Genomic DNA, 26,598 nt, shown 5'->3' with positions numbered 1-26,598 from the left:
TCCCGTGAGCGCGATAGCCAGCCTGAGGGAATCAGAGGTGGCATGGAAACCGCGGCGCAGAACTACCGCTCCCACCAGGGCTGACTGCTGAGGTCTCTTGCACCAGCTACTGGGGGCGTGGCTACCGGAGGGCAAGTAAAATTCGCTGAGGATTCTCAGCCCCAAGCTCTACAAACTTAGGGTCTGAGGGAATGGCAAACTGGAAGAGTGTGCCCAGTCATTCATGAAAACAGGGCTCCTGGGAGCAGCAGACCTGGCGGGTAGCCAGTATTGTGGTGAGCGGCACCCGTGAGAGGGGCCTGGCTAGAGGAAAAGTGGGAAGTGACTAGACACAAGAGGAGGCCCTAGGCACTCAGGATTGGAGACTCGCCCAGTCTGGGAGGAGCTGCTGCACAGTGATTGGTTCCCGCATATTGACAGGAGAAACTTGGCCTGGTGGGCACAGCGCCACCTACTGGAAGAGAAGTTAATCAAACTCTAAGACTGTATTTATTAGTTTTTTTTTTCTCTTTTTTTTTTTTTGATTTGGGTTTTTTCTTTCATTTTCATTTTTCCTTCTTGTTGTTTTTTAAATTTGTTTTACAATTTTTTTAATTTTTTTTTCTAATTTTAATGTTAATTTTATTATTATTATTATTTTTAATTTTTTTAAATTTTTTTTCTTTTTTTAGTTCCTATTTTTTTCTTCTTTTGTCTTTTCATTTCTTTTCAATTTTCTTATTCCCCCTTCCTTGAATTCTACCTGCTTACTCTCATTCTCTTTAGTGACTTCTTCCCTTCCCTTCTAATACCTTTCCTCCCAAGCATCAAATAAATTTATAGGAGTAAACAGTAACTCAGCAGTCAAACAGAACAAGAATTAACATAAGCAACTTGAAAAAGCAAGGAAGAAAAGGAGTACAAACAATGCAGGACAGCCTAAATATTCAGGAGGACCTAGAGTCATCAGAAAAATGGTCATATAAAGAACTCAAGGAACACCTTAGACAGATAGAATGGAACCTTAAAGAGGATACGAGACAGCAAATTCAAGCAGCGAAAGAACACATTGAGAATGAATTACATAAACAGATAAAAGAAGAACTTAAGCATCTTTATCAGGAGATACAGATTAGAAAAAGTAATCAAACAATAATTCTAGAAATGAAGGAAACGATAAACCAAATTAAAAACTCAATTGAGAGTATCACTAACAGAGTGGAGCAAGTAGAAGCCAGAACGTCAGATAATGAAGACAAAATATATCATCTTGAAAAGAGTCTAGCCAACTCAGAAAGGCCGGTAAAAAATCACGAGAAAAACATCCAAGAGTTATGGGATAACATAAAAAAAACAAACTTACGAGTCATCGGGATAGAAGAAGGTACAGATTCAAACCAAGGGAATGAGTAACCTGCTGAATGAAATAATTACAGAAAACTTTCCAGAAATAAAAAAGGAAACAGATATACAAATTGTAGATGCATACAGGACACCGAGCACACAAAATCACAGTAGACCAACACCAAGACACATTGTTATGAAGATACCCAATATACATAAAAAAGAGAAAATATTAAAAGCTACAAGACAAAGGAGGCAGATTACATTCAGGGGTAAACCAATAAGGTTAACAATGGATTTTTCATCACAGACACTGAAAGCGAGAAGATCCTGGAACAACGTATTTCAAACACTGAAAGACAATGGATGCCAAGCAAGAATTCTGTATCCAGCAAAATTAAGCTTCAGGTATGACAACAAAATAAAAATCTTTCATGATAAACAAAAGTTAAAAGAATTTGCAGACAGAAAACCAGCATTGCAAAGCATTTTGAGCAAAACAGTACACGAGGAAGAAATGAAAAACAATAACCAAAACCATCAGTGGGAAGTGCCTCGGTAAAGACAGAGGGCAAGGGGAAAGATAATCATGGAGAAACAAACTAAATTTTTTTTAAAAAAGGATAAATAATCAAACATGGCTGGAAATACAAACCATATATCCATAGTAACTCTAAATATTAATGGCTTAAACTCTCCAATAAAGCGACATAGGCTGGTATCATGGATTAAAAAAACAAATCCAACAATATGCTGCCTCCAGGAGACACATCTGATTGGAAAAGACATACACAGGCTGAAGGTGAAAGGATGGGAAAAAATATACCACGCACACGGTCCTTGTAAGCAAGTAGGGGTGGCATCCTCATATCAAATAAAATCGACTTCAAGACTAAGTTAATCAAAAGGGATAAAGAAGGACATTATATACTGTTAAAAGGAACCATTCACCAACAAGACATAACAATTATCAATATTTATGCACCAAATAATGGTGCTGCGACATTCATAAAACAAATTCTCCTCAACTTCAAGAATCAAATAGACCACAACACAATAATTATGGGTGACTTCAACACACCTCTCTCACCATTGGACAGATCCTCCAAACAAAAGTTGAATAAAGAAACTATGGAACTCAATATCACAATCAATAACCTAGACTTAACTGACATATATAGAATATATCAACCATCATCAAATGGATATACTTTTTTCTCAGCAGCACATGGATCCTTCTCAAAAATAGACCATATATTATGCCATAGAGCAACCCTCAGTAAATATAAAGGGGTGGAGATAATACCATGCATTTTATCTGATCATAATGGAATGAAACTGGAAATCAATGATAAAAGAAGGAAGGAAAAATCCTACATCACATGGAAAATGAACAATATGTTACTGAATGATCAATGGGTTACAGAAGACATAAAGGAGGAAATCAAAAAATTCTTAGAGATAAATGAAAATACAGACACAACATATCAGAATCTATGGGACACAATGAAAGCAGTTTTAAGAGGAAAATTTATCACCTGGTGGTCATTCCTCAAAAAGAGAAAAAAACCAACAAATAAATGAGCTCACACTTCATCTCAAAGCCCTAGAAAAGGAAGAGCAAAACAACAGCAAATGTAGCAGAAGGCAAGAAATAATGAAAATCAGAGCGGAAATCAATGAAATTGAAACAAAAGAAACTATTGAAAAAATTAACAAAACTAAAAGTTCGTTTTTCGAAAAAATAAATAAGATCAACAGACCTTTAGCCATGCTAAGGAAGAAAAGAAGAGAGAGAACTCAAATTACTAACATACGGGATGAAAAAGGCAATGTCACAACAGATGCTACAGAAATACAGAAGACAATTAGAAATTATTTTGAAAACCTATATTCCAATAAAATAGAAGATAGTGAAGACATCGATAAATTTCTTAAGTCATATGATTTGCCCAGACTGAGTCAGGAGGATACACAGAATTTGAACAGACCAATATCAATGGATGAAATTGAAGAAGCAATCAAAAGACTACCAACCAAGAGAAGCCCAGGACCAGATGGGTATACAGTGGAGTTTTACAAAACCTTTAAAGAAGAATTAATATCAATACTTTTCAAGTTATTTCAGGAAATAGAAAAAGAGGGAGCTCTTCCAAATTCATTCTATGAAGCCAACATCACCCTGATTCCAAAACCAGACAAAGACACCTCAAAGAAAGAAAACTACAGACCAATATCTCTAATGAACCTAGATGCAAAAATCCTCAATAAAATTCTGGCGAATCAAATATAAAAACACATCAAAAAAATTGTGCACCATGATCAAGTAGGATTCATCCCTGGGATGCAAGGCTGGTTCAATATACAGAAATCAATAAATGTTATTCACCACATCAATAGACTTAAAGATAAGAACCATATGATCATCTTGATAGACGCAGAGAAAGAATTCGACAAAGTACAGCATCCCTTTATGTTCAAAACATTAGAAAAACTAGGGATAACAGGAACTTACCTTGACATTGTAAAAGCTATCTATGCTAAGCCTCAGGTTAGCATCATTCTGAATGGAGAAAAACTGAAGGCCTTCTCTCTAAAATCTGGAACAAGACAGGGATGCCCTCTCTCACCACTTCTATTTAATTTAGTCCTTGAAATACTAGCCAGCGCAATTAGACAGACGAAAGAAATTAAAGGCATAAAAATAGGAAAAGAAGAACTTAAATTATCACTATTTGCGGACGACATGATTCTATACCTAGAAGACCCAAAAGGGTCTACAAAGAAACTACTAGAACTAATAAATAAATTCAGCAAAGTGGCAGGATATAAAATCAACACGCATAAATCAAAGGCATTTCTGTATATCAGCGACAAAACTTCTTAAACAGAAATGAGGAAAAACACTCCATTCACAATATCCTCAAAAAAAATAATAAAATACTTGGGAATCAACCTAACAAAAGAGGTGAAAGATTTATACAATGAAATCTACAGAACCCTAAAGAGAGAGGTAGAAGAAGATCTTAGAAGATGGAAAAATACACCATGTTCATGGATGGGCAGAACTAACATCATCAAAATGGCGATATTACCAAAACTTCTCTATAGGTTTAATGCAATACCAATCAAAATCCCAATGACATTTCTTGTAGAAATAGATAAAGCAATCATGAAATTCATATGGAAAAATAAAAGACCCAGAATAGCAAAAGCAATTCTAAGCAGGAAGTGTGAATCAGGTGGTATAACGATACCAGATTTCAAACTATATTACAGAGTAATAGTGACAAAAACAGCATGGTACTGGTACCAAAACAGTCGGGTGGACCAATGGTATAGAATAGAGGACACAGAGACTAATCCACAAAGTTACAACTATATTATATTTGATAAAGGGGCTAAAAGCATGCAATGGAGGAAGGAGAGCATCTTCAACAAATGGTGCTGGGAAAACTGGAAATCCATATGCAACAAAATGAAACTGAATCCCTTTCTCTCGCCATGCACAAAAGTTAACTCAAAATGGATCAAGGAGCTTGATATCAAATCAGAGACTCTGCGTCTGATAGAAGAAAAAGTTGGCTCCGATCTACATATTGTGGGGTTGGGCTCCAAATTCCTTAATAGGACACCCATAGCACAAGAGTTAATAACAAGAATCAACAAATGGGACTTACTTAAACTAAAAAGTTTTTTCTCAGCAAGAGAAACAATAAGAGAGGTAAATAGGGAGCCTACATCCTGGAAACAAATTTTTACTCCTCACACCTCAGAGAGAGCCCTAATATCCAGAGTATACAAAGAACTCAAAAAATTAAGCAATAAGATAACAAATAACCCAATCAACAAATGGGCCAAGGACCTGAACAGACAATTCTCAGAGGAGAATATACAATCAATCAACAAGTACATGAAAAAATGCTCACCATCTCTAGCAGTCAGAGAAATGCAAATCAAAACCACCCTAAGATACCATCTCACTCCAGTAAGATTGGCAGCCATTATGAAGTCAAACAACAACAAGTGCTGGCAAGGATGTGGAGAAAAGGGTACACTTGTTCATTGCTGGTGGGACTGCAAATTGGTGCGGCCAATTTGGAAAGCAGTATGGAGATTCCTGGGAAAGCTGGGAATGGAACCACCATTTGACCCTGCTATTGCCCTTCTTGGAGTATTCCCTGAAGACCTTAAAAGAGCATGCTACAGGGATACTGCCACATTGATGTTCATAGCAGCACAATTCACAATAGCTAGACTGTGGAACCAACCCAGATGCCCTTCAATAGATGAATGGATAAAAAAAATGTGGCATCTATACACAATGGAGTACTACGCAGCAATAAAAAATGACAAAATCATAGAATTTGCAGGGAAATGGATGGCACTAGAGCAGATTATGCTTAGTGAAGCTAGCCAATCCCTAAAAAACAAATACCAAGTGTCTTCTTTGATATAATGAGAGCAACTATGAACAGAGTAGGGAGGAAGAGCAGGAAGAAAAGATTAACTTTAAACAGAGACATGAGATGGGAGGGAAAGAGAGAGAAATGGGAAATTGCATGGAAATGAAGGGAGACCCTCATTGCTGTACAAAATTACATATAAGAGGTTGTGAGGGTAATGGGAAAATTACCAAGGAGAGAAATGAATTACAGTAGATGGGGTAGAGAGAGAAGATGTGAGGGAAGGGGAGGGGGATAGTAGGGGATAGGAAAGGTAGCAGAATACAACAGTCACTAATATGGCAGTATGTAAAAATGTGGATGTGTAACCAAAGTGATTCTGCAATCTGCATTCGGGGTAAAATTGGGAGTTCATAACCCACTTGAATCTAATGTATGAAATATGATATGTCAAGAGCTTTGTAATGTTGTAAACAACCAATAAAAAAATTTAAAAAAAGAAATTTAAAAAAAGAAATATGCTAAGGATGATTCTTAGAAATCTGCTACATCCTCTTTCACATTGATGTTATTCAAGGCACAAATTTAGTTTGTATTCAATTGGTAATACCAGGATACATAACAGAATCTGTGGAAGTTCCTGCTCTATTGTGAATTCTAAAGTGTGAAAACATATCTATTATTATTTATATCCTCAATGTCTAGCAGAATCCCCAACAAGTAGTTATTCTTCAAAAATATTTACTGAATAAAAGTTTCAATAGTTTCTAAATAGCCAGACAAAATTGCCAATGACTATCAAGTACACATTGACAGTTATTTTGTTAAAAACATACCATGTAAATATCCCATTAAAATATTTAAAAATATATAATTAAGCATATTAGCATATTGTCTTATTGTCTTAGGGATTTTCCCTGTGTAAATATTTTTCCATTTTACACTGCTCCAACTTAATAAAAAATTCATTCTTAAAATATTTGTCAATCTTCTTCTTTTTCTGTTTTAAGATGAAAAGTGTAAATGTTTTGCTATTTCTTACAAAGAATAAGATGAAAATTCTAGATTTAGATAATTTTAACTTTTCCTCAGAGCTCTTTTAAATTTATATTTCATAAAATACCTCTCTTTTTGTCAACATTTCAAAAAATTTTAAGGAAGGTTGCCCTTCCAATTAGAAATTACTGAAAAACACGATCCTTTTGTCTGTTTTGTTGTATTGTGGCTTTCTTTGAAAAACTCACTATTTTTTTTTTCTGTCAGTATTTCAAGTGTTGTAGTCCCCACCTCTGTCTCTATACTGGAAATTATTCTAAATGGTGGCTTTTACTCATATTGAAGTACTTTCCTACTAGGTATAACCAAAACTTATATTTCCACACCCTAAGTAAGGGTAGTTGACTTATTTCAAACATTCTGCTAAACAGAAAGCTTTCACATTTGTTTCATGCTGCCTCCTGGAAATGACAAGAAAGGGAATAGTTTGAGTCTAATGTTCAAATCAGTCACTCAGTAATTCACATATCTCTTGCTTATAGTGTTCAATTTATATGATAAATTATGTAATGCCAAAACAAGGAACCCTCAAAGTATTTTTTCTGTAAGAGATGAGCTGATAAAATATGATATAACCATAACATGGTAATTTCTTCAAAGGTAAAAATTTCTACAGTAATTTTCATACAATGAACCCCTGAGCTAAGTTACACATAGTCCATTATGGGCCAACTTCTAATGGTGGTTAAAAAAACGAAAAGATGCTCATCACACTATGGTATTAATAATATATTGACAAGTGCAGCAAATAAACAAAATGTATAATCTTCAAAAGGAGTTTAAACTTATTGTCCACACTTGAACTGTGATATATATTGAATGATAGCTAGATAATAAAACTTGTCCTTCTGAACTTTATGAAAACTTTTTAAATGTTGACTTATGTATTTGAAAATGCATTATAAACTGTATTAAATTTTAAAATATGTAAGGAATAGCAGTAACATCGGAAGTCAGTTTCTCCTATTTTTTTTCTTCTTTGAGGAAGTTTCAAACAGTATCTAACTAATGCTTTGACAATTATAGAGAAAAGATTATTGCGGCCCACACACTAGTTAATGTCCTCAGTTAAAGCATCATGCAAATAGCAATACATTTCAGTCACTTTTTAGTTACTTAATAGAGAAGATAATTTTAAACTCTCTCAAATTATATAAACCTTGCTGGAAAATATATCAATAATTTAGACAGAATTTTCTTAAGTATATACTGCACATCCATTCTTCAAGATGCAGCCAGTTCTACTATAACATGTTTTAAAGACATTAATTTGTTCCAAAATGATATATATCAGGAAACAATTTGAGCAACAAGAGAAAGTCACATTGATTATACTCTAAAAATATTTAGGCAAACACGGCAAAACACAAGCAAAGCTCATGAATCTACCAGCAACTTAATTCGCTACATAGATTATTCTACCATATTACATTTTGTTATGCTTTACATTTGTGAATGTTTTCTTATTATAAAATGAATATCCACAAGACATATGAGTATTGTTTCAAAAATGCCAAGTAGCACCGGAAAGGAAAATTTTAAATGTTGAGGAAAAGTTTAACTAACAAATGTATTTCAAAATAAGAGAAAATACGATCTTTTCCAAGTAAAGACAGGAAAGGAATACCATTTGTAGCCTATCAGTGACAACTTTCCAAAAACAACAGAAATGTCTATGGAAACATGGTATATAAAAATATATTTGGTCTTTTTCCCTGCTTCCTAGCATAGAGCTCCTAAAACTCGTGGAATTTCCTGAGTGATAGGAGTGTTTTCTTATAATTCATAATGAGTCCATTTTGATCACACTTGAGTTTATATTGGTCACCAGAAATACCAATTGGAAACTCGGGAATTTTTAACCCAACTTACTGATCTCCAAGTGAGGGGACTAGGAGTTAAGAGATTTGGCTCTATGAAAAACTCAGGGAACTGCTAGGTTGATCAATGCATGGAATTCTCAAATGGTGGCATGCAAGGAGAATGCAGGAAAGTTCCATCATACCCTTCCCAATACATTTCTTTATTTCTCTCATTTGATTGTTCCTTTATCCATTATAATAAATGAATAAATATAAGTGAACTATTTTCCTGGAGTCTGTGAGTAATTTTAGCAAAATGCCAAACCTGAAGAGAAAGCTTCAAATGGTGTCTGACGTAGGGATCATTTTGTGTACTCAAGCCCTCTAAATTTTGTGATCTGGTTTTAATGACAGGTAGACTGCCGCAGTCCGGCTGCAGCAAAATAACCAGGGGGTGACGAACAACTTGTGTAGATTGATACAGCAGGAGTAGGAGCCATTTATTGTAGGACAGGAGCCTTATTTATACATTCCACACAGCTTATCTTAATTAGCATAAACTAGATATATCAGTCAACCAATAAGGAATCTCCACACTTAATGGCTTGCTGGCATTACTTCACAAACCACTCCCTCTGGCAATATGCCAGGCGCCATCCAGACTTGTTTACAGACTCTAACAGTAGACAGTACTAGAATTGAATGGAATTGTTAGACATCCATTTGATGTGAAAGAATCAGAGAACTGTTTGTCGATGTAGAGCACCTTCATACAGGTTAGAACTAATTCAAATACTGTTGCAAAATCGGTAACAAAGCCTAAAAGAAACTGAAGAAATTATCAGATTGATGAGAATTCTGATTCTAGAACAAATAGTGAAAGAATCAGAAAAAAATTTCTCACTAAAAAAGAAAAGACTAGGTATATACAATAATCTTAAGTAGAAATTGCAGAATCCTACAGAAGGAACTTGTGTAACCCTGGTGGTGGCTGCTTTGTCAAACATCTCCACAAATTTCAGACTTCAGCTGTCCAAAGAAGCTATGAATTCACAAAATAATTCCCACAAATGATCCATTACTTCAGTTTCAGTTAAAAATCTCAATTTGATGAAAGAGGTGACTATTGTAAACTCATGCCCTAAAAGAAAGATCTGCATCTGAAGTCCTGAGATTAAAAAAAAAAGCCAAGAGCCCAGAATTTAAGGCTGTGAAATATTCTTTTTTTATTTGTTCTAATTAGTTATACATGACACTAGAATGCATTTTGACACTTTGTACGTAAGTGGAGTATAATTTCTCATTCTTCTGGTTGTACATGATGTAGAATTACCAGTCCTGTAATCATAAATGTACACAGGGTAATAATTTCTGATCCATTCTACTATCTTTCTTACCCTCGTACCCCCTCCTTTCCCTTACTTCCCTCTGTCTAATCCAAAATAACTCTATTGTTTCCAAGCCTGCCCCTAGCCTTATTATGAATTAGCATCTTTATGCCTGAGAAAACATTTGGCCTTTGGTTTTTTAGATTGTCATATTTCTCTTAGAATGATATTCTCCAGCTCCATCCATTTACTGGAATGCCATTATTTAATTCTTCTTTATGGCTGAGTAATATTCCTTTGTTTATGTATACCACATTTTCTTTATCCATTCATCAGTTGAATGGAACTTAGGTTGTTTCCATTGTTCAGTTATTGTAAATTAAACTGTTATAAACATTGATGTGACTGGGTCACTATAGTATGCTGATTTTAAGTCCTTTGGTTATAGATCAAGGAGTGGGAGATCTTGGTCAAATGGCAGTTCCATTCCAAAGTTTCTGAGGAATCTACATACTGTTTTCCAGAGTGGTTGCACCAATTTGCAGTCCCATCAGCAATGTATGAGTGTACCTTTTTTCCCCACATCCTTGCCAACGTTTATTGTTTCTTGTATTCTTGATAATTGCCATTTGTGAAAGATTCTTAACTGATATTTGGTAACATTGGCAAATCCACAGCAATCAACCATAATCATTCGCATCTGATGCTACAACTTTCAAATGTAAAAGTCTGTAAAAAATATAAATGTAAAAGCATGCTACCATATTTATTATGTTCTTAACATTAAGGTTTTTGTGTCACTTAGAAATTAACACATCATACAAAATGGTCACAGACAATGTTTGACATAATCAAAGAGCTAATTATTGAATTGAAAAATGTCTGAATAATACAGACATAATGATAATGATACACCATATACATACATGAGGTTATGCAAAGTAAATAAATGACAGGGTTGATATAAAAGAATCAATATGTAGACATGACAAATCTAAAACAAAACATGAAGGGAGAAATAGTGAAGAGAAAATGAGTGATAATTTTTCATATGTGATAATAGATGGGAAGTGTCAGATTCAGGAAAGCCAAAAAATATCATCAGCAGGATGAATTAATGCACGTTTATAACTCTTAAATTTAAAAACAAAATGGAGACAATATCTTAAAAAACAAAAATAAAAAAACAAGTCTTAAAAACCACCACATTTAGAAAGATCATTGGACAAATACAGTTCTTAAAAAAAAGAGCAAAATCTTTAAATTACAGAAATTGAAGCAATTTGCCAGTAATATAGCTTTGCTGTATGAACTCTCAGAAAATTATTCAAGAAAATGAATCCAGAAATACAGCTGAATATACCAAAAGTAGTAGTAAATAATTTACTATCTGTACAGACCTAAAGAATCAAGGCCTTCTTGCAACACATAATACAAATGTCCAACTTAAGGGAACTGACCAAAAAGGAGAACTAAACAATAAGGCAACAAAAACTTTCATATATATATATATATATTTATGAAATATATATATATATATATATATATATATATATATATCATAAATATTCCAAGTTATTGTTGAGATAAAAGTATAGATAACAGTTAATTTCAGACTTGTCTAGACAAAGATTCTGTAAAAATTTAAGACTATTCACCAAAAAAATATAAGTAAAATGTAGAGGATCCAAATGCCAGGGAGAAAAAAAGAATTCATAAAATATGATTAATCCATAATAGTACAAGAGGAAAAATAAATAAAGCAAAAAGACAGTGAATAAAAATCACAAAATATGACTATTAAAAACTCTAACCACATAATTAAAAATAAAAATTAACAAAATCAGAATTTGCTAAAACCAAATTAAATAAAAGTAAATAATGAAGAAAAATACATTTTTTTAATGTAAGACACACATGAAATGCGATGCAGTAAAGCTTGTTAGCTGTATTAAAACTGATATAATATATTGTAACAATTTCATATCAATTTATATCAAGAACAAATACATTATTTGGGTAAAAATGCTACCTGTTTTTAAAAATTAAAGGTAAAATATATCTAATTATAACTAAAATATATTACATTATTTTAAAATTATTGATTGAATAATCTACAAAAATCTTGAAATTTAAACTCTTTCAGAATACTTGAAGTATGTGAAAGAATAAATATATGGTGAGAATTAATAAGATTGGTTTAAAGGTATACATGCAACCCTGTACTCAACAATTGAAAAATATTTATTCATTGTTAGCACACATAAAAGCATTTGCAAAATTCATTATAAACTGAATTAAAAACCAAGTCTAACCAATACTGAAAATCTAATATCATATAGATTACAATCATAGAAATGATTCTATTCGAGTGGAAAGAATTAATAGATAGCAAATCTTCCTGTAGGTTTGGAAAATTAAAATACCATTCTACCTCAAAATATCCTATGAATCAATTCTCACTTTACATTTAAAATTAAATGACAACAGAAACATGGCATTTCAACATTTATGAGATATGCTACTTATAAATGCATAGCCTTAAATGAAAAGGGAAAAAGATTCAAAACTAATACCTAAGCAAATCAAAATAAGAATTTGTAAAATAACTACAAAGAAAAATCAAATGGAAGCAAATGAAAACACATGAAATCACCTGAGAAACATTTTTAAATATTACACCTTTAATTCTATTTTCCCATGAGGTCTAAGCTTCGTACTGTACAATTTTAAAGTCATGTTATAGCCAAACTTACTATACTCCAAAATCTATCCCTAGAGGAATCCAGACTACCAGAGAAATGTGAGTGGGGATCAATCATTTTGAATTCACAAATACTTGCTTTCCTTCTACTGGTCTCTGGTATTAGGTAATCAACCAATACCAAAGGACATTATAATAACTATCCTGAAATTCATTCTGTTTACTGTGAGAATATTCTTGAGTATGATTTCCACCAAATTACACATTATTCTCTTTATAATGGCTCACAAAAGAAAATTCACTCTTGTGTCAGTACTGTGGAGAGCTATGCTTCTCCTGAGATATTAGTTTGTTTTATTTTGCTGGTGTACTAAGGCTTTTAGAAAGTTTTTAATGGAATTCAGTGAATGCTTTTTAAATAAATGAATAACTTTTTTATTCTCCAGTTTAAAATATTGAGTCAAATGTGTAAACCTACTCCAGAAAGTGTACAGGCCTTCACAATATATAATTTGTTTACTGAATCTTATAATTCTATGTTTATTGTACTGTTGTCCAGATTCTTAATCCTTTGTATTTAAATTTTTTTCTAGTATCTACATTTAAGTCAATTAGAACCTCCCTGAAACAAAATAAGGCACAAATACATTAAAATTATGATGATAGCAATAATAATGAAATAGGAGGACTAAGGCATGAATCTGCTCTCTGAAAAGAAAAATAGGAACAATTTACAAATAGTTTCAAAACACAAAACAATTCTAAAACATATAAATATAAATGTATTACAAAGCAAATAGAGTAATAGATTATTGGTAAAAGCTGGTATTGTATAAGAAAGTGTTAATAATAAAGTGCTTCAAATTTGCTGAATGAAAATTTTCATAAAATTTTGGATCTCAGTACTATGAAAGTATTCAGAACACATACATATGTATGAAAAGAATAACTGTTTAGTGATGCTATATAAATTCAGCATAGGTGTTACTTTACATGGGGGGAAGAAGAGAAATAATTTTCATAAGAGTTTAAGAGAAAGGGAAGTTCAATAGTTTTATATATATTTTTTTATTTTTCAAGCTGAGTGGTAAACTAGAACAGAGGAATTAGAAATCTGAGGGGAAACAGGGATTTAAACATAAACAGTCAAATCTGGAAAGGAGTGCAAAGGGTACACAGAGTTGGGAATTTTTTTTTATTGATTATTTAAAGCATTACATAGGGGGATTTCGCAAACAAAGTTGGGAATTTTACTCATGGAAATAATATATTTTGAAGATCATATGCCTTAGATATAATAAGGTACTGTTATACACATGTGTGTTTAATTAGACTTCACATTAATTTGTTTCAAAGGCAAGTTTCCTAGCCTGCCTCTTAGAGGAAGGAGCCTAGTGAGCTAGAGGGAGTTAATGCAAGAATCTGTCTCTTTTCTAACATTTTTCCTCAAATATTCATCTCACACTACAATATGATGACTTGCAGCAAGAAAAACTTTGCTTTTTGTCCATTCTCAAACCCAGAAACATCATTAAAATATTCTGAGCTGAGCTCACAATAAAATCTTCTTACTTGTGTATTTCAACTATAACTAATCACGGGCTTTAAACCTTATTTGAAAATTTGTGTAATTGCTGACAGTCTAAATAAGTAGCACTTTGACTCATGAACAAGTTATAATTGTATTAAGAAATCCTATTTTCATAGATTGTGCCAATATAATAGCAGAAGTCAGCTAGAAGAAACTAACTAATGTTAACAATCCATTTGAGGTATGTTTTGAATTGACATTTTGTTGGATTAAAATTGCACAAACTGAGCAAGCTGACTCAGATGAAGCTACAGGAGACAGTAGTTTATTTATTTATTCTTGTTCTTAAATTATTCCTGTAAATAAGTAATCAAATCCTAAACAGGAGTATATAGGCTTTCAAATCATGTATGTAACAGCCATTAATTAAGGCTAATGAAAATCATAAATGTCTTCCTTTCTCTTTCCTCTCACTATACACAGTAACTTGAAAAAGTCATAAATCAGAATATTTTAAAATAAATAATGTACTTTAATGTGATTGACAGAAGCAATATAAAAGGGAAAATTTGGAGTGATTGGTCTGAAACTTTTAATAATAACCCTTCTTGAAAAATGCTTATCCAGTAATTTTTTAAAATGATATGTTTTCTAATCCCCTGGCCACCCATTTATTTTAAAAATAAAAGTTTCTCACTATACTTTACATCATATTTTACTATGTGTACTTAGGAACTAGACAAGACTTACAAAACTTATTTTTCTCTGTGACCTTTACTCCTGTCAAGTGAAAACAATTTAGTCCATTTTTAAGTTATTTAAAATACTGATAAACATTCTCTGAGATTTAGGCTTGGCCTTGCTCATGACCTATGAAGCTGATAGACAACAACTATAAAACATACAGTTGAAGCTATTTTAAAAAGAGAGAAAAGCAAGTCTCTCTTCCTCTAGAAATAGACAGGAATATTAAGTACATTGTTTTTTTAACTATTCTGAGACAAAATTATTTTGTTCTACTGAGATAACCAAATCCCAGGAAACACAATTGAATAAAGCAAAAGAATAAACTGCTGAAATATGTTTTGGTTAATTTGGACTAAAAGGCTATTGCAATAAATTAATTAAAAATATGTATGCCAGAAAGGAATAAAGGATAATTAATTAATCATTAGAAATATCTGACTATCTCATCTACAATTGAACAACAGTAATTGATGAATATGATTAATTTTAACTAATATTATAATTGCCAAAATTATATATAATTGATAAAATTGTGAAAATATAACTATTAGTATAATTGTGAAAATTTAAAGCACTAGTGTTTCACATGCAACAGGAGACCAAAAATGACCTTACATCCATCCTATCAAAAGATGAATACTTAAACAATACATCCATGTGTTAAATCACTGAAATTTTCATCCTTTGAAAAAAAACATAAGCTATTTTAGGCATAATAATTTCTTCCCAAATATATTCACCTACTAATCCCTGGAACTCATGAATGTTTCCCTACATGATAAAAAGACTTTGCAGATGGAAATGAATTATTGATCCTGAGATAGGAGAATTACCCCCCAAATAATCACAAAGTTCTCATACAGAAAGAAATGTCAGATTTGGAAGCATGGTTGTGATTATGTAAGAGTTGTGAGTTTGATGCTGGACCTAATGCCAATAAATGTGGGCAGCATCTAGAAGCTGGAAAAAGCAAGGGAATGGATTCTCTCTAGGAATACAGCCCCAGCACCACCTTGATTTTAAACTAGCAAAAATTTTCTTATTTATTAATTTAGAGCTATAAAATTATAAAAGTGTGCTTCTTAAGCCAGTAAGTTTGTGGTAATTTGTGATAGCAGCATTAGAAACTAATACATAAGCATATTACATTTACCTCAAAATGTTTTTACTATTGGATCTGTAATCTTACAGAACAGTATTTACATGGAAAAAATGCAAGCTTAATAGCAATAATCAGAATGTTTCAAAACTGCATATCCACTAATGGTGATAATGATGCTAATAACAATTAATTCAAATAGTGACTAGTCATTTAGTAGTTTTTAATAAGCCTAAAGTAATTAAATTCATTCTCACATTGTTATACATGTGGCATGTATAATAAACTAAGGTCTGCATCCTGATTTCAGGAATATTTTCAGATTCATATATCCAACACCAAAGCCCATGAGTATATCCTTTTTCACCATACAACATCTCCTACCATCCCGGAATTAGTGTTAATATTCCAGAGAAAGAGAGAGTGTGTGGGGAATAGAGAAAGGGGCAGTATAAGGAGAAATAAGCTGGTTTGTATGAATTAAAAATATTAATAATGCAATTAAGAAAGTGAATTCTAACACATTTCTGATTTTTATCTTGTTGACTACTGTACTATTTTTTAAATGAAATGTTTCCAATAATGAACTAAAATATTGTTGAAATTGGAAAGAAAATATGAAAGTATATATATCCCTGCCTTACTTACACATACCTTGACTCACCAGAGATGTGGAACTCCTAATCATATTAAGATTTTTAGCTCTGGGATTGTGACTCAATGATAGAGCACTTGCCTAATATGTGTGAGGCACTGGGTTCAATCCTCAGCACCACATAAAAATAAACAAACAACCAAAATAAATAAATAAATAAATAAAATAAATACAACAACAAGAAAATTTTTTAAAAGATTTTCAAAATTGAGTGTTTAGCCTGTTGGTAATACTATTTCATCACTTTTCTGGACAATAGTTCTCTTAGGTATAAAATATAATATTTAGTATTTTGATGTTTCCAAAAATCAAATCAGTATTTTAAAAGGAAGATATATTCTTCAACACATAACTACAATCTTTTAGCTAACAGAGTTGAACCAGGTATCATACACAAAATTATCAGTGCATAATACATCTTTGATGAATTTGAATAAAATTATAATAATCACAAGAACTACATTTTAAAAACAGATAAGAAAGCACATCAAAAACTTTCAAGTCACCAAAGCTAAGATTAATATGTGTGAACAATTTAAATTAAGATTTTATTTTATTTACTTATTTATTGGTAGCAGGGATTGAACTCAGGTATACTCGACCACTGAGCCACATCCACAGCCCTATTTTGTGTTTTATGTAGAGACAGGATCTCACAGAGTTGCTTAGTGCCTCACCATTGCCGAGGTTGTCTTTGAACTTGCAATCCTCCTACCTCAGTCTCCAGAGCCACTAGGATTACAGGTGTGCACCACCACACCAGACTAGATCAAGATTTTGCCACAGAGTGTTTGAGTTATTCAATATCTACACAAATGTGATATTATTAATAATAAATCACAAGCATGAGATCTCATATTTTTTCAAATAATGATAATAACTAACACATTGTTTTTTATGTTGTGTTAAGCACAAGAGTAAACAATGTAATACGTTACTTTATTTAATGAAGATACAATTATTTTTCACACTTCATCAATGAGGAAATTGAGAAATAGTTGGTAAGGACAGAGGCAGTACTGTATTTCAGGTCTACTTTATACCAAAGTTTTATTTTTCACTGCCTTGTTAGACTACATCCTTAATTATTGCTGGTAAATTTGGGTGAATGACTTAAATTGTTATCTGTGTTCTTACTTAATGAATAAAATAGAAAAGTAAATTTGTTAACCTCAGTTAAAGATATATTCCAGAAATATCAAAATAACACAAAAGGTTGAACTTATAAATAAGAAAATATTGAAAAATGTTGATTGTTGATAACTATAGTAACAATCCATAATGTGGAGAATGAAATTCTAGTAATTAACATATTTCAGTGATAACTTTTACTATGCATAGGCTGTGTAGAATAGATAGGTATCAAAGATTAGCCTCAAGCATATTATGATTTAACATAGCATACCAATTTCTTTAATCAAGATCAAATCCAATTATTTTAAATTGCTAAATACCAAAAAAGTCATTCTAAATACTAGCTTTTTCCTTTCATTCAAATAGGCTGTTTGAATCTCAGTGAAACAGAATTTAAAAGCTTCTAGCAAGTTATATTAAATTAAAAATAGGGGCTGGGGTTGTGGCTTAGCAGTAGAGCACTTGCCTCGCACTCACGAGGTCTTGGGTTTGATCCTCAGCACCACATAAAAATAAATAAGTGAAATAAAGGTATTGTGTTCAACTATAACTAAAAAATAAATTTAAAAATATTTAATTACTATAATTTTCATATAAAGAGGATAGATTAATATTTACTTACCTGAAGCTCACTGATTCGCTAATAAAATACTTTAGTAACATTTCAAATTATTATCATCATTATTACTATCTAATTTCCAATAATTTTTATTATGTGCTTGAGGTTGTGATGGGCATTTTCTAGTCATTATCTTATTTAAGGATCACAAAAATTCTGGTGGAAATAATGTTGTTATCAGTATCAGTTCTATTGCTCCAGGAAATATATATTATATAAAATAAATAGAATAGTGTCCAACTTCTTATAAAGATTGTAATCTGGTATAGTCCTCATAATTTTCCTACATGTTATTATATTACACCATATTGAATAGTGTTTTTGTTTTTGTTTTTTTTTCTAGGTGGAAGATATCTTATGTTATTATATTTTATGATGCTGTTTGGCAGAAGTTACTACTGCAGTTATCTTTCAATGTACAAGTTATGATGTAACGCATATGTTGCTATAGTTTAATGTCTTTCCTTACATTTCTCTCTCTTCAAGAAGAAAAAAATCCCACTTAACATTTATTTTTGAGACCACTGCATTCTCGTTTATGTTCTTGCCATTCCAATTAAACTGCATTCACAAAGATCAACAGTAATAGCCTAACTGCTAAATATAATTGAAAATTCCATTTCATTTCTCATTTCACTTAATGTTATTTTGCACATGACATGCTGACCACATTCCCATTCTTTAATTATCTCCTATAATTTCTGAGACACTGTTCTCTCTGTATTCTCTTCCTAAATCTCTAATTACATCTATTGAAGTTATTGTATGATAGATCCTCAAATATTTAAGATCAGAGCTGAAATTAATGAAACAAAGAAGAAAAAATGCAAAATGTCAATGTAACAAAGAGTCGGTTCTTTAAAAATATAAACAAGATGGATAATCCCTTAGCCAAAGTAATGAGAGGAAGGAAAGAGAATATTCATATCAACAAAAATAGAAGGAGATGTCACCACAGACACTTTTCAAATACAGAAATTATTAGAGACTATTATAAATAATGTGTATTCCATAAATTGGAATATCTAGAATATATTAACAAATTACTAGACACATATGACTCACCCAAATTTAACCAGGAATATAGAGAACCTAGACAGACTAATCTTAAGCAATAAATTTAAAGAGGTAATAAAAAGCCTTCCAACAAAGAAAACCCAGGACCAGATGGATGCTCATCAGAGTTTTATCAGACTTTTAAAGGAGAACTAATGACAACACTATTTAAATTATTCCATAAAATAGGAGGGAACACTCTGAAATTCACATAGTGAAGCCAGTATCACTTTGATACCAAAACCAGGTAAAGGCACATTAAGGAAAAAAAAAACTTTAGACCAATATCCCTGAAAATATAGATGCAAAATCCTTAATAAAATATTAGCAGTCTACATTAGGTCCAAAACACATTAAGAAGATTATACATGATCATGAACTTGATTTCATGTCTGGGATGCAAGATGGGTTCAACATAAAGAAATCCATAGATAATTATTCAAACAATTTTCAATTAAGGAAAAATTACATGACGATTTCTGTAGAGGATGAAAAAACCTTCAAAAACATCCCCCCCAAATGCAGCTCCCATTAATGTTTAAAACATTGAAGAAAACTTATCTCAACATTATAAAGGCTACATATATCAAAACAAAGCCAACATCATACTGAATAGATACAACTGAAAGTATTTCCTCCAAAATCAGGAACAAAACAAGGATATCCACTATTACCACACCAATTCAATGCTTTTTAAACTCTAGCCAAAGCATTCTGGCCATAGAAGAAAATAAATGTGTACAGATAGAAAAGTAAGTCAAATTATATGTGTGCTGATGACATGTTCCTATATCTAAAAGACTCAAAAACAAAAAACAAAAAACAAACAAACAAAAAACCTGCCCCAGAAGACTTTAAGAGCTAATGAAGAAATTCAGCAAAGTAGTAGGATACAAGATCAATGTACAAATTCAATAAATGTCCTATACTCCAATAATGAATCAGATAAGAAAAAATCAGAAAAACAGTTCTATTCACAATACCCTAAAGAATTTGTGAATAAATCTAACCAAACAGGTGAAATACCTGTACAATTAAAATTAGAGAACATTGAAAGAAAGAAATTAAAGATGAAACATCTCCCATATTCTTGACTAGGCAAAATTAATATTGTTGAAAATTATTACATTATCCAAAGTTATTTACAGACTCAATACAATCCCCATCAAAATATCAACAACATTATTTACAGAGCTAGAAAAACAAAGTTCTAAAATTGAGATTTGGGTTTGTAGCTCAGTGGCAGAGCACTTGCCTAGCATACATAAGGCACTGGGTTCCATCCTCAGCATCCCGTAAAAATAAATAAATGAAATAAAGGTATTATGTCAATCTACAATTTAAAAAACACAGATATGGAAGAATTAAGTACCCACAATACCCAAAGCTATCCTGAGTAATAAGAGCAATGTTTCTGCCGTCACCAATATCCAATCTGAAATCATATAACAGAGCTACAAAAACACCATGGTATTAGCATCAAAGAAGACATAAAGACCAACATAATATGGTGAAAGACAGAGACAAATTCACATAGTCATCTGATACTCAACAAAGATGCCAAAATCTCATGTTGGAGAAAAGGTAGCCTTTTTAATACATGGTGCTGGGAAAACTAGATATCCATATGTCAATAAGTGAAACTAGAATCCCTGTCTCTTAACTTGCACAAAAGTCAACTAAAAATGGATCAAAGACCTATGAATTAGACTAGAATCACTGCAACTGCTGAAAGAAAATATAGAAGACGCATACCAACATTTTGATGCAGGTATCAGCTTCCCCAAAATAAAACCAAGAATCAATAAATGTGGGCTGGGGTTGTGGCTCAAACAGTAGCGTGCTCGCCTGGCAGGCATGCAGCCCAGGTTCAATCCTCAGCACCACATACAAACAAAGATGTTGTGTCCGCCAAAAACTAAAAAATATATATTAAAAAATTCTCTCTCTCTCTCTCTCTCTCTCTCTCTCTCTCTCTCTCTCTCTCTATGTCTCTCTCTCTCTTTGAAAAAAAAAGAATCAATAAATGTGATGGCATTAAACTAAAAAGACTGTGTAGCCAAGGAAACAATTAAGAATATGAAAAGAGAGCCTAAAGAATTGGAGAAAATATATGTCAGTTACTCTTCTGAGTGGGGATTAATATTCAGAATATGTAAAGATTTCTAGGAAATATAACAAAAATAACAACAACCAAAGGGAAAAAAACAATAAACAAAACAATAATAAGGCTAATTAACTAAACAGACATTTCTCAAAAGAAGAAATACAAATGGCCAGCAAATATATAAAAAATGTTCAATATTTTTAGCAACTAGAGAAATGAAAATCAAAAGTACAATGAAATTCTCTCTCTCTCCAGTTAGAATGGCAATCATTGAGAATAGAAATTACAATTGCTAATAAGGATGTGAGAAAAACACCAACGTATACTTATACATTGTTGGTGGGTCTGCAAATTAGTATAACTACTTTGGAAAGAAGTATGGAGTTTCCTCAAAATACTTGTGTTTTCAGTGTCTATCACAGTCCTCAAAATGTATTAGGAATGGAACCCCCCATATGACCCAGCTATCTACTCTTTGATATTTATCACAAAGAAATAAAATCAGCATATTATAGTGTGCATGCATAACAATTTTCACAGCAGCACAATTCATAATCTCCAAGTTATGGAACCAAACTAACAGATTAATGGGTAAATAAAATGTGATTTTATATATATATATATATATATATATATATATATATATATATATATATACAGAGAGAGAGAGAGAGAGAGAGAGAGAGAGAGAAAGAGAACACACATACATATGTCTGTGTGTATATATATAGACACAAAAAATGGATTTTGGCTCAGTCATAAAAAAGAATAAAATTATATCATTTGTTGAAAATGTATGAAATTAGAGAATATCATGTTAAGTGAAAAACACCAGACTCAGAAAGTAAATGTCAAATGCTTTCTCTAATATATGGTGAGTAGAAAAAAAAGAGAAAAATAAAATATGGGATCTCAAGGAAATAGAAAGGAGACAGAGTAGAGGAAGGGGATCAAAAGGGAGGGAGGAGGGGAGGACTCAGGAATGAAAGTACTCAGGAATGAAACCTGCCAAATTATGCTATGTCCAAGTACCAATATACCACAATGAAATGTAAAAATATAAATTATAGATATATAGCATAAATAATATATACCTGTAATATACATAATAATATATGCAATATTATATAATGCATAACATGTATATAAAATATATATTATAATATAATAGCATTATATTATAGTAAATATATTATAGATATACATTATATACATTATGCAAATATATTACACTAATTAAATGTATATATGTATTTATATTACACTAATTTTATACATACAATAATAGAAGGGAGATCAATAGAATTAAGCAAGAGTACCAGAGACGAAAGGAAGGAAATATAGGGAAGGCATTGGAGAACAAGATTATTCTAATTATGTGAATGTTCATATATGGTATAATGAATCTCACTAATATTCAATAAAAAATTGAGGCCTGTGAATACATAAGGATTAATACATTTAGTTTCATGGGTCTATGCATTCTCTTCCCCAATAAATTATGAGATTTTAGGGCTGGTGTTATGTGTTATTATTCTTTTTTTTTCTAGTATCAAATACACCATCTACCACATATTAGATGTTCAACAAATATATATCAAACTTATGAATATCAAGAAGTAGACATTATAAACTAATGATCCATTATTAATGCAAATTCTACAAAACATCGTAGGTGATTTTGGAGAATAGAATTAAACTCAAAGACCCAACTAAAACAATCAGTTGGCAGTTTTCCTGGTAGGATATAAAAATTACATATATTTCATTTAGGAAATAACGATATATCTGTATTTGCAACTTTTTGAGGACTGCGATAGACACTGAAAACACAAATATGCAAACATGTTCCTAGCCACTTTACAATGTAGCTGATGCAACTAGATTGCTAGTGAAATTACAAGAAAAAAATATACAATAAAAATTGTATGGCAAACTGAAAATACTCTTGGTAGGTTTGGAAAAAAAAAAGATACTTATTTAAAGATTGATGTAGTCAGGGAACCCTCCCCCACCCCCACCCCCACACAAAATTATGGAACTTGCCAAGGAAGGTAGGTTTTAAAAATCAGGGATGGAAAGGAATTTCTTAGGACGTACATAACATTAGCAAAGCTACACAGGCAATAATAAGAAGAATATACATGAAATAGTTAGGGTAACTGATGTGCTTAGAATGTTAATTGTATATTGCAATAATGAAGGATGATTCATTATATTAATCTCATAGTTTACCCAGTTTCATCTTTGTTCCCAGATAATTTTTTTAAATTATTACTAAAGTTTTTTTTATATAGAAGCTTTTATATATTATTATATTACATATACTACAACTATATATTTAATTATTAATATAAATTGTTTAATTAGTGTCTTAAAAAGATTTATTAAAATAAATGCAATTTTGAATTTTTATTATTAACTTATATTAATTATACAAATTAATGAGATTGTAAAATTTCCATACAAGCATATATCATACTTTGAAGTATCCACCCTCCTTTTACTATCCTTTGTTGCCTTCCTCTCCCCACCTTCTCTTCATTCCCTGCTCTTATATTCACCTACTATTTTCAACTCATCTTTTCTTTTGAGACAGAGAGAGAGAGAGAGAGAGAGAGAGAGAGAGAGAGAGAGAGTGTGTGTGAGAGACAGAGAGAGAGAGAGAGGGAGGGAGAGAGAGAGAGAGAGAGAGAGAGAAAATTTTTTTAATATTTATTTTTTAGTTATTGGCGGCGGACACAACATCTTTGTTTGTATGTGGTGCTGAGGTTCAAACCCAGGCTGCATGCATGCCAGGCGAGCACGCTACCACTTGAGCCACATCCCCAGCCCTTCAACTCATCTTTTAAGAACTTATTTTCCACATATGAAAAAAATACGAGATACAGGTTTTTCTTTGTTTGGCTTATTTCACTTAATATTTTATGCCTCATTATGCCAGTCACTCTCTCTTTAAAGACATGAATGGAATTATCTGAGACTAGTTATTTATATTGGAAGATGTCATAGTATTTAGTGACTGTATTAGTTTTGCATTGCTGTAACAAAATACCTGAGATAAGCAACATACAAAGAGAAAAGGTATATTTTGGTTCACAGGGTAGGAGGAATCAGTCTATGGTCAATTGGCTTTGTTGCATTGGGTCCTTTGACAAGGAAGCACATGATGGTGAGGAGCATGTGAAGGAACAAAGTTGCTTATCTCATGGCCTGGATGAAATAAAGAGGAAGAGAGAGGAGCCAGTTTCCCTATATTTCCTTCTTTTCTCTGATCCTCTTTTCAAGGACACTCTTTCAATTACATAAAAGCCCCTCTGAAAGGCCCCTCCTCTTAATGTTTCCATCACCTCCCAATAGTGTCAAGCTGAAGATCAAGCCTTTAAAACATGGGCATTTTGGGGGATATTCCAGATACAGCCTACAACTGTCAAATTCCTTTTTTTTATTTTTTTTTCTTTCTTTTTCTTTTCTTTCTTCTTTCCTTCCTCTTTTTTTTCCTGCTTAGTTGTTCCAAGAAATGAAGTAAGGAACAATAGCAATTATATTTTCCTCCAATATTAAAAATGAGAAAATATATTGTTCTTGAGCTAGGAATGTTTCCTATTATATTGAACAAATTTTATTATTTAAAAGGTTTATTTTTAATTGTAGGTGGACACAATATCTTTATTTTATTTTTATGTGGTGCTGAGGATTGAACCCGGTGCCTCATGCATGCTAGGCAAGCACTCTACCTCTGAGCCAAAACCCCAGCAACCAAATTTTTATTTTATTCACTGAAATTCTCAAGACTTTTTTGACTTCTGAAGAATACACTGCCAGTTTTCTTAATAATATTTATTAAGTGATGAAAGGCATATTTATAGTTTTCTAGAAAGTAGAGTTCATAACTTTAAATCTCTTGTCCTAAAAAGTAAATCTGCACTTGACTTTGGTGTTAATGGAGGCATTCAATGAATATGGTTCACTCATTAATAATGTTTCTTGTTTATAGTATATGGCAATATGCTTCATGTTAGTTTGACACATTGTTCCTCTATCTCATTATTATTCCCAACATTATCATTTAGTAGATGGGGAGACTTTTAATATATAATTTCAAATGAAGAGACTAAAATACAAAGAAACAGGTATAATCCCACAAGTCTCAGACCAAGTCTATTAAATAAAAGTGATGACTCTAGTCAGAAAAAAATGAATAATAACAATTTACCCGGATGATGAATTTGGAGTCAAAGGCACAACTTTGAATTTATTTATCCTTTCTCATATGAAGCAAATTTAATAATGGGTAAAATGGATGTTTAAAGTAGAATTTCACACTGGTATGGCAATATGTAAATCAGTGGATGTGTAACTGTTGTGATTCTGCAATCTGTATACAGGGTAAAAATGGGAGTTCATAACCCACTTGAATCAAAGTGTGAAATATGATATGTCAAGAACTATGTAATGTTTTGAACAACCAACAACAAAAATTTTAAAAAAACTAAAAAAAATAAAGTAGAATTTCAGAATAAGCAAAAGATGTACATTAGTTACCACTAACATAATTTGCTATCATTCTTAACTTATGGAAAACATAAAAAAGAAAAAAAACCAAAAAGAGATGAAGGAAGAAGAGGAATAATTTACCCTCAAGGTATAATAAATTACTTCAACTCAAAACAATCTTATTTATTGTGTATTAAATCCAAAACAAAATTGTCAAAATAAAAGGAGAAAAACCAATATTTAAATTTTAGTGTATCCAAATGTCTAAGATAAATTTAATAACATTGTGTTGGAGTATAAAAATTTTTAAAAGGAAAATTAAAATATATACAGCTTTTCTAAATTTTTGTAAGTTCAATCTTCTTGCTCCTGAAAAGACTTAGGGAATATGATTTGGGTATATCCAATCCCATTTAAAATGAAGCCATTATTGGAAAATAATTGATTCAATTATGGTAATACTTTTGATTGTCCATATCACTAAATTGTGTTTTACTTACCTGAAATTGATACCATTCTAAAGGTGAACTGTTG

The sequence above is a fragment of the Spermophilus citellus genome, assembly GCF_964194105.1.
Source record: "Spermophilus citellus genome assembly, chromosome: X".
Classification (NCBI taxonomy): domain Eukaryota; kingdom Metazoa; phylum Chordata; class Mammalia; order Rodentia; family Sciuridae; genus Spermophilus; species Spermophilus citellus.
Note: the sequence above shows the minus strand (reverse complement) of the source record.